Raw genomic sequence first — 17,948 nt, 5'->3', positions numbered from 1 at the left:
CTATTCACCAAGGAATGTCAAATTTTATAATTTTTGATAGTTGTGTCAATGGAGTCCATCTTTAAGATATACATTACAGAATTAAGCCACTCAGTACATACAGTTCGAAACAAGATATTCACTTCCTATATATTTCTCTCTGTCCCAGTAGTGCCAAAAAGGATAGCACTACCTCTTATCTTTACTGAATTTCTCAAGACCCTCTATGCCCTCAAAGATGATTAGAATGAGGCTTGCTTAATGTTCATTCAGAGAATATTTACCATAACCCTGTCCATACCTTCCCAATACTGCTGAATCCTGGGGCATTCTATAGACATGTGGATGTTGTTCCACCTTTGTAAACTGCATTTCATATATTTAAGTTGTTCGAAGTGGGGTATCTGGTTGGCTAGGGTATGCACCTAAGCGATGTAGAACCCACCACTCTAGTCAGGACAAGTAAGTTGCACACCAAAGATAACCTGTCCTCACCCTCTTGTTAGAGGCAATGTGTAAAGCATTTGTGCAACACACAGTAATACAATGAATACACAACAAAAAGACTCCGCACAAAATGTATAAAAATAACGTATTATAAATATATTAGATCCAAAATGACATGAATATCATGTATATTTTGTAAGATATCACAGTTGTCAATAGTACTAGTCATGCTGATCAAAGCAGAGCAAAAACAATATAAATCACTTCAGTACTTTTCCTGTTATTACACTTTGACAATATATCAATTTCAGGATAATCCTTGTTATCCTGCATAAAACAAGCCCACAACAATAAAAAGCGGGTGAGACAAATCAGTAGATATGCACTTTTAAAGATGACCTCTCAGGGCATTAAATGCAAGATTAGTGATGCAATCAGCTGAGCTCCTTTTGGAGCCTTTACGGTAGTTCAGTTACCTCACCACAATCAGGTTTTGAAAATGGAACTCAACACATCCTTTTGAGAAAAAAGCAGTTAACACAGGACGGCATGGTCCCTCTGCACTCGCACCTTGGTGAGTGAATTAGGCTACTGTCAGGAGAGACGTGCTGCGGCACAGCACAGAGGTGAAGACTGTGCTAGGGCACATATGGCCGGAGGAGCCTCCAGGGATGCTTGTGAGAGGCGTGCTGATCCTTGGGCACTTTGCTTACAACCAAGGAGATGTTCTTTTAGAAGGGAGTATAGACAGTGCACTTGGTCACCCAGCAACATGCCGACAGAGGTATGCTGCTTCAGATTCTGATGCAGGTCTCCACTTGGTCACACTGCCGTCTGGCAGATATGTACACACCACTCTAAAGCCTGCACAAGAGCTGTGCTTGAATGTGAAATCCCTCACCACATGCTGGAGTTGTAGAGCAGAGGCATGCTTTAGCACAGGTTTAGGCACACTGTGTGTACGTGTTGGACTGGGCCCTTCTGGCAGGTCCACCCCTGAAGTTTTTGCTTGTTATATGACCTGGGGATGGTGATTCCCACTCTGAGTGCGTGTAGATGAGAGAGGCCGGCCTCCCATAGGAATGCATGGGGAATGTATGTGGCCCTGATAGTTCCGGATGCGTGGGGGGTACAGGCTCGAGTCTGGTATGTGTGGACTTGTGTGGTTAAATGCTGCAAGATGATGTATGCGGCATGTGTGTGTCTAGAAGGGAAGTGCCACTTCTAGACTTGGGTGTGTGTGTGCAGTAGGTGTGCTGGCGCGTGATTGGCTGAAGCCGGCCGGGGAGCCTGGCTCCAAGAGTCTGTGTGGGTCTGCCCGGTGGTGAATGGAGAGATTAGCATGTTGATGTGAGGGAGGAGCTGTGCCTGTATCCTGTATGGGGCTGGGCTTTCCCCCACAATGCTGGCTCCACCCCCCTGGGGTGCGTCTGATGACCTGGCCTGCCTGATGAATGAAAGGGGTGGTTGGGGAAAACAAGATACTCCCAAAACCAGCTGCGACTGGTTTCTCCCCCACCCAGCACCTTTAGACAAAGGAATTTCTTGTATAAAAAGAGGCTGTGACCTCTTCTCAAATGTTCTTGTTCCCACTTGAATCTGCCAGGGGCTGTTGCTGCTTGGGCCCAGGGTTGGCTTGCCTCCCTGGGCCCTGCCCTGCTCCTGGACTCTTATGGACTTTCCCTGCTAGGAGCTGCTGTGCTCCACCTGAGGTCCTGGACTCTCCTATGGACTTTCCTTTCTAGGAGCTGCTGTGCTCCAACCGAGGTCCTGGACCCCTGAAGGACTTTTCTATTTTCCTCTAGCGCTTGGGAGCGCTCTACTTTCATTTATAGCGCCGGGAGCGCTGTATTCCTGACCTAGCGCTTGGGAGCGCTTCATCTCTGTGGCAAGCGCCGGGAGCGCTTTATTCTGCAAGCCGGGGCCACCCGGCATTTGCCCCGTTCGTGAGAAGGGCCCCGAGCCCCCCGCGAGTGCCTACCTCGCTGATCCCCCCTGTTCGCCAAATCTACGAGGGAGCCTGGCCCTCGCTATCCCCCCGAGCTCACCACCGCTGGCCCGGACCCTTCATGACGTCTGCCCCGGGCCGCGCTGAGATTGGCTGCCGGCCCGGGATTCCGGAGTGACGTTATCCCCCAAGCCGCGCCCTGATTGGCTGGCGGCCCGAGGCGATGGTGAAGCGCGGCCCGGAGAGCCCGTTGACGCAGGAGCGGCGGGAGTCTACTCCGCGCTCCTGCCTTGCCCCCGTGAAGCTGCTGACCCCCCCCGGGGCTCCCGAGAGTGAGGGAGAGCCCCGGAGAGCGAGAAGGAGCCGGCGCAGCCAAGGAGACCGGCGCGCACAACCGGTGAGTGCAGAGAAGGGGAGGGGCGCATCAGGGCACATTGCCGGTGCCCGCCCCTCCCCTCGAGTGAAACCCTTCGTGTGCTGGGAGGCCCTTGGGGCCTCCCCGGATGCCAAGTCCCCCGAGAGGGACTCCGCCTGTTATCCATGAGCCCCGAGGGGCTCCACCATTTGGCCCTTGTCCCGCCGAGCCTGCGAGGCTCGGCCCTAGCCCGCATCTTGCTTCCAGAGCCCGAGAGGCTCGCCCCGGCCCGAGATGTTTTCCAAGTCCCCCGAGAGGGACTCTCCCTATGCCCAGCAGAGCCCGGTAAGGCTCCAACGTGACCAGTTGTTCCTCGAGCCCTGAGAGGCTCCAACCCCAGTTCGTTCCCGATCTACCATCGTCCCCGAGCCCCGAGAGGCTCCCAGATGGCCTAGTTGTTTCTTGAGCCCCGAGAGGCTCCACCTTTGACCCTTGTCCCGCCGAGCCTGCGTGGCTCGGCCCCAGCCCAGCATCTATTGTCCTCGAGCCAGAGAGGCTCGTCCCTGGCCCATCCTTGGCCCTCAGCCACGTGTAGTGTTCGTCATGGCTCCCTGCAGCCTGTCCTGACTCTGAGACATTGGGGGGCCCTAGCCCCAGAAAAGGCCGATGGCCTGTTGGAAGTTATTGGTTGATGTTCTATGTGATCCCTGAGAGAGTATTCTGTGTGCGCCTCCAAAGGTGCCCCTGTTATGTTATGTGCTTGTCCTTCCTTCCCTCCTAAGTATTTTAGGTCTCATGTATATGGTCTGGTTAGAGTGAGTTCTACTGCTAGTTCTATTAAGCTCCAGGTTGTCATGTGTTCCAATGCTAGCTCCTGGTTGTGATGTGTACTAGTACTAGTTCTAGGAAGCTCCCAGTGGTTATGTGTCTTAAATACCAGTTCCATCATGTGCATATTCCTGGCAGTGGTCCCCTGGCCCTGTCCTGTGTATAGTCCCTTGTAATCCCTGCCCGTGCCCCTGGCACCTTGTAAATTGTGTATTTATCCCTAAGTATGTTTTTCAATACAAAGTCTATTTTTCATATATATCTTGTGTGGAGTTCCTTTTGTGGGGGGCCCGGGAGGTTGTTGCTGGGGGTGCGTGCGCAAATGCTTTACACATGACCTCCGAGATAAGCCTGACTGCTCGTGCCAAGCTACCAAGGGGGTGAGCAGGGGTTGTCTTGGCGGGTGACTTCCCTACCCTAACTAGAAATGGTGGTTTCTGCCTGGCCTTGGCGCAAGCCTTGGCCAACCAGGGATCCCATTTCTAACAGTACGTAGTCGGGAGTGCTCTACAAATTGATCTTTAGGTAGACGACTTGACATCTTTTATGACCATGAAATCACGTGAACAGGGGACAAGCCAACAAGCCCTTGGAGAACACTTAATGGTACACAGCACAGCAGTAGGTAGTAGTCAGTAGGCCAGCAATACGAGGCAAGTACTAGCAACACAGGAAAGCAGTTAGCCAAGTCGCAGTCCCTACTGGTAGCACAACAGTTTGTTCTGGCAATGTGCAAAATGAAGTACCATTGATGTCTGGTTACAGGTCCAAATGTGTCTCAAAATATCTGGTCAGAGCTCCAGTACTCAAAAATGTCTTTGTTTAAGGGGGAACTTCAGAGAGAACCTTTAGAAGTGCACAACAATCCCTTTCAATCCAGCTCCAGGCACAAATAGGGGGTAAATCATCCCTTTGTGTGAGGGCAGGACACAACCTATACAAATGTAACATGTGAATGTCCTCTCCCTCTCCCAGCCTAGGAAGACCATCAGTATACAAATGAATGCAGATGTTATCCCTGTCACACCCGGCCCTTTCTGTGTAGTGACTGTCTGGAAAGTATGCACCAAGTTTAGCAGTCACCCAGCCCTAGACGTGGATTGGAGTCAGGCTGCAAAGCACAAAGAGTCATAAGTACAGAGAAATGCTTACTTTCTAAAAGTGGTAAACATGCAAAGGTTCTAGCACTGCCATTGATTTAAGCAGACTCTGACCAAACTATTAAATAAGGTGGTCGTCACCATTTATTCATCAACACCCTCGCGGCTAGAAATCTTTGCATGTTTACCAGTTACCGGCCCATTCTAGCCAAGTAAAGGGCCTAACCCTTGTTTATATAACTATTAAGAGCAGATAGTTTTCCCGCAAAGGTGTTAATGAATAAATGGTGATGACCATCTTATCAAATAGTTTGGTCAGAGTCTGCTTAAATCAATGGGAGCGCTCGAAATAGCTGACTAGAAATCTTTGCATGTTTACCAGTTACCGGCCCATTCTAGCCGAGTGAAGGGCCTACTCCTTGTTTATATAACTATTAAGAGCGGGTTGTTTTCCCGCGAGGGTGTTGATGAATAAATGGTGATGACCATCTTATTAAATAGTTTGGTAAGAGTCTGCTTAAATCAACGCCATTGCTTGAAATAGTCGGCTCGAAATCTTTGCAGGTTTGCCAGTTACCGGCCCATTCTAGCCGAGTAAAGGGCCTAACCCTTGTTTATATAACTATTAAGAGCAGATAGTTTTCCCGCAAAGGTGTTGATGAATAAATGGTGATGACCATCTTATTAAAAAGTTTTGTAAGAGTCTGCTTAAATGAATGGTAGCGCTCAAAATAGCCGGCTAGAAATCTTTGCATGTTTACTAGTTACCGGCCCATTCTAGCCGAGTGAAGGATCTACTCCTTGTTTATATTACTATTAAGAGCAGGTAGTTTTACCGCAAGGGTGTTGATGAATAAATGGTGAGGACCATCTGTAGGACTTGGCCTTTTTGGCTAAAGTTCCCTAAACCTTTAGTTTCCCCCCTAGATCGTTTTCCTGACATCGAGTTGCCAAGTTAAATGCTTTGTGTGCTTTGCCACTGCTGATCAATGTCAAAGTTCAAGTGTTCCCTATGTAAAGTGTAATGATAATTGGTTGGCCATAATTGGTATGTTTGCCTTACTAGTAAAGTCCCTAGTGATGTGCACTGTGTGTGCCAGGGCTAGTAATGCAAAGGCGCGCGGAGAAGGGAATGCAGGCCTGAAGTGTATTGCCTATGCGCAGTTTGCTAAGTTAGCATGTCCTGACAAGTGCAACCACTTGACAGGCCTTACTTTACCTTTTGCATACACAATGGGCACCCCTGTGGTAGTTCCCGGGAAATCCCTGGGCAGGGTGCAGTGTAGGTAAAAGATGGGACATATACTAAGTACAACAGAAACAATCAGGTCCAAGGATCCTAGTTCTAGATATTGATTCCTAATATATTGAACGGTGAAGGAACCGTGCTCGAAGCTCTGGACCGTAGTAGCTTCACAAAGTCAAATAGGGTTATATATTAGTGAGCTGATGTTCCTTAGTCTTGGGGAGATATTGAAACAACTAGGATACATCTTTTTTTCAAAAGTTACGCTGGTTGGCAGCTAATGCTCCATTTTCAATACTGTGTCACATATTTAATCCATGATACTCTTTATTTGGTTCATCAATTTTTTATTGAAGTGAAGCAGCCAGCTTATACTGACAGTAACCGAAAACAGCAGACACTTGTTTCGCCCTTTGTGGCAGATCTAGCCAGGGCTTTCTCATGGCTAAGTCATTACAGTAGTTCTTATCATTAAATCTCAGTACGCAGTGTTTCAGGTGTTGCGGTAGTACATTCACATTTTTGAGTAGTCGATTCGTTAAAGTCCATGGATAAGTCCGATATAACATAGGTGCAAGCAATGTCCATGCAATTTCTGTTACTGTCAACATAAGCTGGCTGCTTCACTTCAATAAAAAATTGGACCCAATGAAGACAATTGGCAACCAATTTATGCAGATGGTGCCTGAGGGTTCCCTTTTTCCTCACTAAGGTCTAGGCGCTTTCACTCCACTTAATCTAGGTGCATCATATTTTCTTTCACCCGATGGTGGTGGTTATCAACTCCTCATCGTCATAGTTTTGTATTGTAATTATTATTGGTACTCTTTTGTTGTTTCTGATATACTACTTTTAAGGGGTACAAGAGTAACCTATTGACCCATTATCTCTCGTTGTTTTGGTCTCCTGCTCTGTGGTACACACTGCCCTGTTGCTGTTCTGATACTACATTGTGCCCTCTCATTTGCTGCCTCTGATGTAGCTGTTCTGTGTAATGGACTGCTGATGCACTTGGCCCCTCTCATTTGCTGCCTCTGATGTAGCTGTTCTGTGCAATGGACTGTTGATGCACTAACCCCCTCTCATGTGCTGCCAATGATGTAGCTGTTCTGTGCAATGGACTGTTGATGCACTTGGCCCCTCTCATTTGCTGCCTCTGATGTAGCTGTTCTGTGCAATGGACTGTTGATGCACTTAGCCCCTCTCATTTCCTGCCTCTGATGTACCTGCTGTGTTGGCCACAATGCCCTGTTGCTGTTCTGATACTGCATTGTGCCCTCTCACGTGCTGCCTCTGATGTACCTGCTCTGTTGTAAACACTGCCCTGTTGCTGTTCTGATACTGCATTGTGCCCTCTCATTTGCTGCCCATTTACCCAATCCAATTGGGTGGTAAAATACCGAATCCAGGTGTGCATGCACATGTGTGCATGCACACCTATGCCATGTGACAGACAGACATGCCCTTAGGGCATGTCTGTGTGCCACATGGCACACATGCCTGTATTTGGGGTGCTACAGGGTGTCAAAGTGACACCCCCTGCACCCTTGCTCGAATCGGTATTTACCGATTCGGTAAATACCGATTCGGTAATGCCCATTGATTCCTATGGGCTTCAATGCCCATAGGAATCAATGGGCATTACCGAATCGGAATTTACAGAATCGGTAAATACCGAATCTTAACGATTCGGTATTTACCGATTCTGTAATAACTACATCCCCCCCCCTCTATTTTACCAATTCTTAAATACCGAATCGGTGGTAAAATGAAATTACCTACATCTAGGCCTAAGCCCCTATATGGGATTCACCTAGCACCACAGAGTGATAAGAGGATAAGCTCACCAACCAAATGAGGTCAGGAGGAATAGAAAGGTAGGGGAAGGTGATGCAAGAGGGACAATTAGTATCCAAGGACCAATTGATTAAGACTAATGAGGAAGGCATCTCGAGGTACAAATACTAACAACTGAGGAATTGGTCCCAGGCAAGGAAGATAAGGGATACTCAATGAATTAGCTACAGGGTTTGGTATTCAACAAGGCTTCAAGACAAACAGAGATGGCAACTTGGTACTGATAAATACTGAATCTGGCGAACAGGGACTTCAAGCTACCAGTGGACCTATGGATAGGAGTGCTACCAGCGACCACGATACAGGGCATATGGCAATTATCAATGACTACACTTCATAGTACAGTCAGACCTGCTTTTAAAAAAAAATAATCATTTGTTTACTCTACACAGAAATACTGGTCCCCATATAGGATGGTAAACGATGGACAAGAGGAACTGTGTAAAGAGTGGCACAGAAAAAGCAGACGATAAACATATGTTTTTGGAATGCCCATCCATTAGGTCTTTCAGGGAAGATATGGGTAAGAGCATCTCAAGTATTTTGCTGAAGGAGATAAAGGTTAGCCTGTCGCTGGTCAGCTTTGGATGCTTGAATGCCTGTACACAATATACATAGACAAAAGAAGGCTCCTCTTCTACCTGATCCTTCTCACTTAAAGGGAGATTTGCAAACAATGGCTGTCAATCTTGACACCTGTCATGATAATTGGATTAGCACTGTGAATAACTTATTGAAAATGGATATTATGGATAGATCAAATGAAAGAATAAGGATATGGCAACCTGTGACCAACTTAGTCAATATGATGGATTAGTTGGGTCAGATCCATAGTCTTCCATTAAATGTATCCTAGAGGGTAGCAAAAGTATAAGATTTGTCTGCTGAGTACACCTACTCATGGCTTTGACGGCTGACCTTGGGTAAGAGCATCTGAAACACCACAGTCTTCCACAATGGGATATTAAACATCCAGCTTGATCATGTGTGGCTGCGAAGAATTGTCATTCAGGGACTATGGTGCCAAGAGTTGTGGTGAATGATGACAAAAAAAAGTAAAACAATTTGACCTGTCTGGTTGAGATCATTAGAAAAGACGTACATGATGTCATTAGATGAAAGAAGATCTCATTTCTTTCATAGTAAAGACTAACATAACATTTATAAGAATGTTTAGAAGAAAGAAGATACATATGAAAAGAAAATGGTATGTCCAAAATTAAACTTAGACAGATGACAAAAATGGACATTATGTGTTTACAAAAGAAGAAATCAATTTTGAAAAAGACACATAGGGATCTGTAGCTTTGAACACACATTTTAGGTTTGGGAGGAATTGTCTAAATTCTTGAAGGGGAAGAAATAATTTGTCCAGGGGTTTCTTTTGGTTGTGGTCTAGATTCTTACTTCCAATTACCTGCCTATTGGGGGGGGGTTGCTGTTCAACTGTTATTGTTTACAAAAATGTATCATGTAAATAGTATAGATGCTTTAACCATGGCACCGCCCCATAGACATACACAAAGTGGTTATGCTGGGACACAGTTAGTAGGACACATTTTTAGAGAAATTATACTGCCTGTAGGAATATATTTAAATGAAAACAAGATTAGAAAGCTGTCAACAGTAGTGGATAAATTAGCAACTAGTACATCTAGTGCTTTGCTTACTGTTAACACAGAAGTAGTGGCTATTGGATCAATGGGTTTGCAAGATCTATTAGCCTTAGACATTTTATTGGTGCAGAAAGGTAGATTTTGCAAGACAATTAAAAGCTCAACATTGCTATACTTATATGTCTAATGAGAGTAAAAAGAATTCGCAAAGAACATTTCTCACCTGAAACTTGAATTAGAACTATCAGAAACCGCTGGGATATTAGAAAAGTTTGGCAGAGGAACTTCTGCTATTGATAACTGGTTTGCAATGGTAGGATGAAAGGTATTTAGCGTTATTATTGAACCTGTACTTATTATAGGTGGTTGCTTTCTAACCTTATATGTTGTTTATAGAATAGTTAGATGTTGTTTAAACAGGGGAAAGAATAGAGAAATGAACTGAGAAATTAAAAGAGAATTGAAAATGGAAGAGAAAAATAATAGGGAATACAAGAAACTGAGAGAACTTGGAAGACCTAAAGTGAAAGAAAAGGCTCAACAGAGAGTAAGAGTGTACCTTTAACAATTAATTTGTGGACAAATTGTAATGGTCCTTTAACCATTAGAGGGGGTGAACTGCTAACACGTATTTAATTACTTACAAAATGCTTTAAAAAGAAAATATTGCAAAATTTATACTTAAAAATGGAGTATGTATAATGCAAAATATGTAGTAAGCAACCATACTTAGAACTTGTAGGCCTGTAACATAATTGTGAGGCTTGGTTTCTTAAGGTGACATATATAAATACTCCTTGAATTTCTGCGAAGGCCCAGTCATAAAGAAATCCTTGTTTTTCACTTTAACAACAGTTATTTTTTGGTTTTTTTTCTGTAGACGTTGCACCTTTGAAAGATAATGTTTGAGAGTTAATGAATAGATGTTAATGTATTAGACAACTGATAGTAAGGTTCGCACTATAGAACATGTAGCTGACAGGAAGAATGATTCATGGGGAGAGGAGTTGGCCTAACGGCTAGGGCGCTCGACCTCAGACCTGGGGATCTGGGTTTGAGTCTCGGTAACAACGCCAAAAACCTCCTGTGATTCTGGGCGAATCACTTAATCTCCCCGTGCCTGAAATGAATGCGTGTCCTCATGTAACGTAACTGGTGCTATGTAAAGCGCTCTGATACCTGATTCAGTTCGGGTCTAGTTTGCGCTATATAAAACTCTGCAAAAAAAAAAAAATTCATGGGAAGACAAAATTATAAACAAGAAAGAGTGTACCCACAAAATTCCAGGACACATGGTTGAAAGATGATTGTACTCTGGTGAGAAGATGGGGAGTAGACCTGTACCCAGAAGCATGCTTAATTCCTATTGGTCAACATGGAGAAGAAACATTAATGTCGCAATTTAAAAGTTGTGAGTTTTACATTAGTGTATGTTCTTAGACTAGTTAGGTCAGATAGATTTTTCCATCCTTTGATGCAGAGCAGCCTTTTTTCCCTGAATCTCTGAGAGGAGCCTTGGTACCTAGTTTTCTGGATATCTCTTTATGAGAAGTCTTAGTTTATTTCCTTGATCTTCTGTTATTTGGGCTGACAATATTTTTCAGCTTATTTTGTTAAACAATTAATGCTTATGCTTGAATCTTTTATCAGAACTCTTTATAAGTTTCTGTGCTGACACCTTTTAACCGTTTTCTGCATTTAAATATTATTTAGCTTAGGACAGGGACATTTCCTAATGGAATACACTTGTTAAATTTATTGTATTGATGCATATTTTGATTAACTAAATTGGTTCATATTACCAAATATTGATTGATTGATAGTTAACCTTTATTGATGTCCTTTTGCTGAACAATACTTTAATAAAAAGAATGAATAACAAAAAGATTTAAAATAAAACCCTTTAACTCAACTTAACTCTCTTTTTTGACTGGACTAAAGTAATGATAATTGTTCATGATTTTTGTTGAGATTTAATTTTGACGTCTCAGCTGACAACAAAGATCCATCGATCTGTCAGTAACAGAGTGTTCTTGGTTATGAGTAAAGTGACAAGTGGAAACATATGCTCCACCAACTGCAACACTTTCACAGCCTCACTTTCTTAGAGAATATTGAGTCCCCAAACTTATTTAAGAAGTGGGTTTCACCTCCTTTCTTTCTTTTCATAACAAAAGACAGAATACATCAGAATACAATTCTGGTAATTAGCAACGAAAGTCAGATGGATTATATGTCACCACAGTGGCGTGAAACACTATCCAAGATCCAGAAATAAGGAAAATAAATTGGAAATATGTAAAGTAACATATGGGCAATAATTTTACATATGCCTTAAGGGGTACTGAAAAGCAGATAGAGTCAGGCAATAAACCAATCTATTCCAAATAACCAAGCCCAAAACCTTCTCCCGTCATGCGTCATCTCATCTCTCAGCTCATAATTTACATGCACATGACGTAATTTTTCCTAGGATGGACCGTCACCTCAGAGCGTGACCACTATAGGGGCTCGAGGCAAGATGGCGGCTGCTGCGGTGGCTGTGTGAGAGGCTTATGAGATGCCCCCCGCTAGGCAGCCTTCCCGTGATTTCCCCCCTATTTGCAGCTCTCAGGGGGGTCGTACGATGCTGCGGTAATGCTGTGGCTCTACCTTTCGAAACCCGGCTTTGGTGCTCGCTCCACCCTGTCAGTAAAGAATGCTCTCATTTGGTAGTGCTATACCGCCATTGCTCGGTGGCGTCCCCATCGCTTCAGCAGCAGCAGCGGTAGCGGCAAGATTGCCGTTAGTGTCGGCGTCAGGATCAGCAGAGCTGGCGGTGGAAAATCGTGCTGTACAGAGGAACCAACGGTTCCTGTTCCTGTATTGTGGTCTGAAATGGCTCCGAAAGGGAGAGGGAGGGGTGCAAAGACCCAGGGGGCGGTGGCAGCATCAGAAGCGGTTTCGTTGGCAGCTTCGACAGCTGCTGTTGCAGCAGGCATTACTACGGCGGCAGTGGCTTCCCCCCCAGTCCGGGGATGGAACATGACTGCAGAATAGAAGCCGGTCGGTGGATTATGATCGGGACGGCGAGCGACAGAAGGCTGATTCAGAGACGCCAGCGGCTCCAGCGCCACAGAACAGTGGAGGTATGCAGCAGAGTATCCCTTTGAAAGAACGGATTGTTCCTGCTATTTTTAAAAAGAAGCCGGTATTAAGAGGTAAACCAGAGGAGCTACTTGATAAACAGCTTACAGGTCAGGTGTTGGGGGACCCTAGCAGCAACAATGTAGAAGCAGTAGCAGCAGTAACTGTTGGAGAAGAAAGCCCTGTGACTACAACAGTCGATTTGAATAATGCTCTGAGCAGTGCTACTGTAGCAAATTCTAGGAATCCTACAGAGGACATATTTAATGATGTGGAATAGGCTGGCTCTGGCGGGAAGTTCTATTCTATGTCTGATTTGTCTAACTTTTCAGAGAATGAGAATGCGAGCGTAGTGGGTGATTGGGTGGATGAAAACAATTCTCAGCGAGAGGATGATGATCCAAGCTCTGAACTTTGTATGAATCAAGAGACAGTACGTAAGACACAAGATCATGGCAGTCTTTTCACAAAAGGGATTCCGACCCCTGCTGACCAGCTCATATGGGACAACTCACCTTCATCTCAGCTTGATGGCGGAGATGCTTGCTCTAGTTCTGGCGTAAATCTTGGTGGTGAAAGTGAAATCCCATTTAACACAATATATAAGGTGATAATGGTTCATAGTGAGGAAACGAAGGCAGAAAGCTTGCGGACCCAAGGTGCGGTCTGCAAGCTGCAGAATACTGTGCGGTGAATTGCTAAGTCGTGCACGGAAATTTCAAGAAGGATTGTTAAGGCAGAAGAGAGGATTTCTGTAATGGAAGATCAGTTGGTTCAACAGAAGACGATGATTACAGCACTACAAAAAATTAAGGAGGACACTGATTGGAAGTTAACTGACCTTGAAAATTGGTCTAGACGGAACAATCTTCGCATTTTGGGGGTTCCCGAAGGCAGGGAGGGGAAGGATGTGAGGCAATATGTTATAGAGTTGTTTTCCGAGACCTTCCCTGACCTAAACCAGTGGAACTGGGGGATTGAGATTATTAGAGCACACAGATTTCCTTTTGTTCAGAGAGGGAAAGTAGGGGGCTCTAATGAAAAACCTAGGGCAATACTGATCTTTCTGAATAACTACCTGTTGCATGAAGCCGTAAATGATCTGGCAAGGCCAGACCGGAGGAGGTCTGGTAAAGGGGTGTGATTTTTTTGTACGCCCAGGCTACAGGCTACAGTCCAACAGAGATGGAGACTACGCCAGTTGATTTCAGCTTTTCAGGCTAAAGGGGGGCAGACGATCCTTTTGAACCCTGCAAAGTTAAAAGTAATATATAAAGAGAAGACTCATTACTTTGCATCAGAGATTCTGGCAGATGAATTCTTGAAGGCAATGTGAAGTCAACATGCATTTTATCATTTAATCATTTTTGGTGGGTTTCTCTAGTTCTGTTATTATTGTTTATAATGGGTCAGTGTGATGAAAGCAGGGTTATGGGAGGTTATGGGGGGTGGCGGGGGTGAGCACTTCACACCTTTCTTTCCATCATTGAGTACATGGTCCTTATGCCTCAATTGGGGAGGGGGGCAGGGGGTGGGGGGCCTTGGAGGGGTGGGGAAGCAGGGTGGGCAGGGAGGGAGGTGGGCACAGTGGACTGGTGTTGGGTGAGGATGAATAGAGTGATTATGACTATAACATTATTTTGTTTTGGAGAGGCAAAGCTTTGCTTTAGTTTGACTTTGTTGGGAAAAATAGATACAATTTATTGAATGAATAAAGATGGGACAATTCTTATTTTGTTCATGGAACATTTGTGGGTTAAATGACAAAAGAAAAAGAGGGGTGTTGGCTCAGATGCTTACGACTCAACGGTATGATTTGTTATGTTTACAGGAAACCCATATAGCTTGGAATAATCATAAAATGCTACCGGAATTGGGAATGGAATTGTTAGGCTCTACTAATCAAGGTTCTAACATTAGGGGAGTAGCAATTCTAATGGGTTATGGCCTAGGAGTGAAGAGGCGGGTAAAAGAGGACAGTGTGGACACTGGGTTATTGTGGAATTGGCTATCAATGGCTCCCCAGTGACAGTTTGTTCTGTTTACGGACCCAACTTGGATGATCCGAAAGTTCTACATTACTTAAGTATTGAACTAGCAGAGTGGCCAGCCCTCTTAGTTTTGTGTGGGGACTTCAATATTCATTTGGAGGGGGATGTGGATATTGGGAGCAATCGCCCCTATATGGGGAAAAAGCCCAAAGTTTTCAAAGCTATTAAAGGTTTAATTAGAGAGCTAGGCTTGGTTGATGTATAGGTAAATCAAAGGATCAGGGCTCCAGGGTATTTGTACTATTCTGTTCCCCATAGGAAGCATGTCCATTTAGATTTGGGAGAGGAGTTGGCCTAACGGCTAGGGCGCTCGACCTCGGACCTGGGGATCTTGGTTCGAGTCTCGGTAACGACGCCAAAAACCTCCTGTGATTCTGGGCAAATCACTTAATCTCCCCGTGCCTAAAATGAATGCATGTCCTCATGTAACGTAACTGGTGCTATGTAAAGCGCTCTGATACCTGATTCAGTTCGGGTCTAGTTTGCGCTATATAAAACTCTGCAAAAAAAAAAAAAAGATTTTTTTTTATTTCAAGGGTAGTGGCGGTGAATTCTAAAATAGAGATAATGCCGAGGATCATCTCGGATCATAATCCCATGGTAATGGACTGGAGTTTAAAAATTCAATCCCAGCATAGACCATGGACTTTTGAACGCAATCTGCTGCTTGATCCGGAGTACTGTGAATACATGTGTTCTTGGATCCCAGACATTTTTAGGTTAAATCAGGGCACAGCTCCAGAGTCTATTGTCTGGGACGCATTTAAAGCAGGTGTTAGGGGTGCTACAATGAGTTACCCGATTGGGAAGCAACGTAAAGCAAATAAAGAAACTAAAGATCGAATGAGGCAACTTAGGCTCTTGGAGATAAAGCTCATGACTGAACTCTCGTATCAGCTGAGCATAGACGATACACTAAAGGCAATGTCTATTACAAAAATGAGAATTCACCAACACTTTGTAGAAAAAATGGCTAGTAAGCTATCTGTCCATAGGGCTCAGGTTTACGAATTGGGTGAAGATGCCGGTAAGATATTAGCAAAAAGATTACGTCAAAGGGAAAGTACCAATGGAATATTTAGGATATGTGACCATGATGATAAGGTTGTGGAGTCGCCACTCGACATCTTGAGGGTCTTCGGTAGATTTTATGCTGGGCTTTATACAGAGGATGTAGTTACAAATACAGAATGGTATATGGAGGAATTCTGTGGGAATATAGGAACCAATAAAGTTGTAGAGGAAGACAATGCAGCCTTAGCAGCAGATGTTACATGGGAGGAGGTGGAAGTGGCAATATTATCATTAGCTAGGTGCAAAGCAGTTGGGCCCGATGGAATTCCACTTCAATTCTATAGAACATTCCGCTGTGTTTTGATGTCTGAGCTTATGACCTTGTTTTTGAATGCGCAACAAGGGATAGAACCAGAGTCATGGAGGAAAACTAGGATAGTTGTTTTTCTAAAAAAGGGGAAGTCTGAGCTATCACCCTCCTCGTACAGACCTATTTCGTTAATTAATTCTGACAGTAAAATATACTCAAAAAATCTTGCTTTATGCTGAGGGACGGTCATTGCTCCTCTAGTAGCTAGTGTGCAGCACAGCTTTATTCCAGGGCGGGATAATGCAGACCACATCAGAAGGGTAAATACCCTTCTGGATTGGGCACAAGCGACGGATTCAGTGCTGGGGGTGACCCTGATGGACGCCGAAAAGGCGTTCGACAGGGTCTCCTGGGACTATCTGTGGAAGGTCCTGCGGTGGAAAGGGTTCTGTCCAGCATTTATTCAAGCTATTATTTATAAATACGGTGGCTTTAATACGGATCTCAGGGCTGTTGTCTGATGAATTGAATATTAGCCGTAACACATGCCAAGGGTGCCCGTGTTCTCCTCTTTCATTTGCTTTATATATTGATTTATTTTTGTGTAAAGGTAACAGTCATCAGGATATTAAATTAATTAGTTTTAGTGGAGTAGAATACAGAGCATTGGCATATGCCGATGATATACTTGTAGTATCTAGGGAGCTAGCAACGGATCTCTCAGTAATCAGAACCTTAGCAGAGCAGTTTAGCAGTTTTTCAGGGTATAAGCTCAATATTGGAAAGACGCAAGTGCTATATTCCAGACCAGATCCCCCGGCAGGCGTGGTAGTCACGCCAGAGGCAACTTATCTGGGAATTAAAATTACTCCTAAGGTGGAGGAGATTTCAGCTCTGAATATATTACCAGTTATAGAAAAGGTTAATACCACTCTGGAGCGGCTTAATCCTTTGAATCTTTCTTTGCCTGGGAGGTGCAATGTTCATATAATGCTTGTCCTTCCCAAATTTTTGTACATATTTAGGACTATTCACTTGGAAGTTTCAAACTCAGTGTTTTTAAAATTAGATAGAGTCTGTGCAAGATTTATGTGGGGGTATCGTAGAACAAGAAGGGCCCACAGGAAAATGATGCTTCCAAGAAATCGGGGAGGCTGGGGTGTCTCTCACTTCATAATGTGCTATTGGACAGCCATGCTAAAGATTATGGGGCCATTGATTTTGGGCTGCAATGCTCCTATCTCTTTGTTTCACAGACCGTTGATTTATGAGCTTATTATGGGTAAGAAAGCTAATGGCTCCTTAGTGCCTATCATAGAGCCATCGTATTATAAAAAAACAAGATTTAAGACTCTACGAGCAGCTTATCGAGTGTGGGAACAAATTAAACGGGTATGTAAAATCCCCAAATTTAACTTTTATACTTAGTTTAAGGCCACAGGGCTCCTTCCCCCAATTTTCAGGGATCAGGCTATTTTTAAATGGGATAGAAAAGGAATTTCTTGTTTAGGTGATCTGATGGATCAAGGGGATTTGATGGCCTTTTCAGAGCTCAGAGAAAAGTTTGCCTTGGACAGGGGAGACTTTTTTAAATATTTGCAAATTCTGAGTTTTATGGCTAAACTTGGTCCGGATATGAGATCTCAATGTGGTAAAATTGAGTTAATCAAGAAAATGAGGAAGAAGACAAGGATAAGGCAATTCTATCAGCAATTGGTTGCAACCCTTCCAGATGACTTGGATAATTGTCAATTGAAGTGGGAGCAAACATTAGGAGTGAGTGGCCTTAATAATAATAGATCCTTGTAGCTCGCTAATAGTGTTCTGCTGACAGGCAGACATCGTAGCCAGCATTATATGGCTTTATGGGACTTATATTATTCACCTAGGAAGGTGTCTCGTGGGGAAAAACAGGTGGGGATAAGTGTAACCATTGTGGGCTGTTAGCGGCCGATTCTATTAATATGTTTTTTTCCTGCCCAAAACTGGCAGGGTTTTTTCAGGATTTGGAAGAGTTTTTAAATATTTTGTTTCGAAAACAGATGACCATTACGGGTTAACTTGTGATTTT

Source organism: Lissotriton helveticus, chromosome 12 (genome assembly GCF_964261635.1).
Source record: "Lissotriton helveticus chromosome 12, aLisHel1.1, whole genome shotgun sequence".
NCBI classification, from domain to species: Eukaryota; Metazoa; Chordata; class Amphibia; order Caudata; family Salamandridae; genus Lissotriton; species Lissotriton helveticus.
This window is presented reverse-complemented; position numbering follows the sequence as displayed.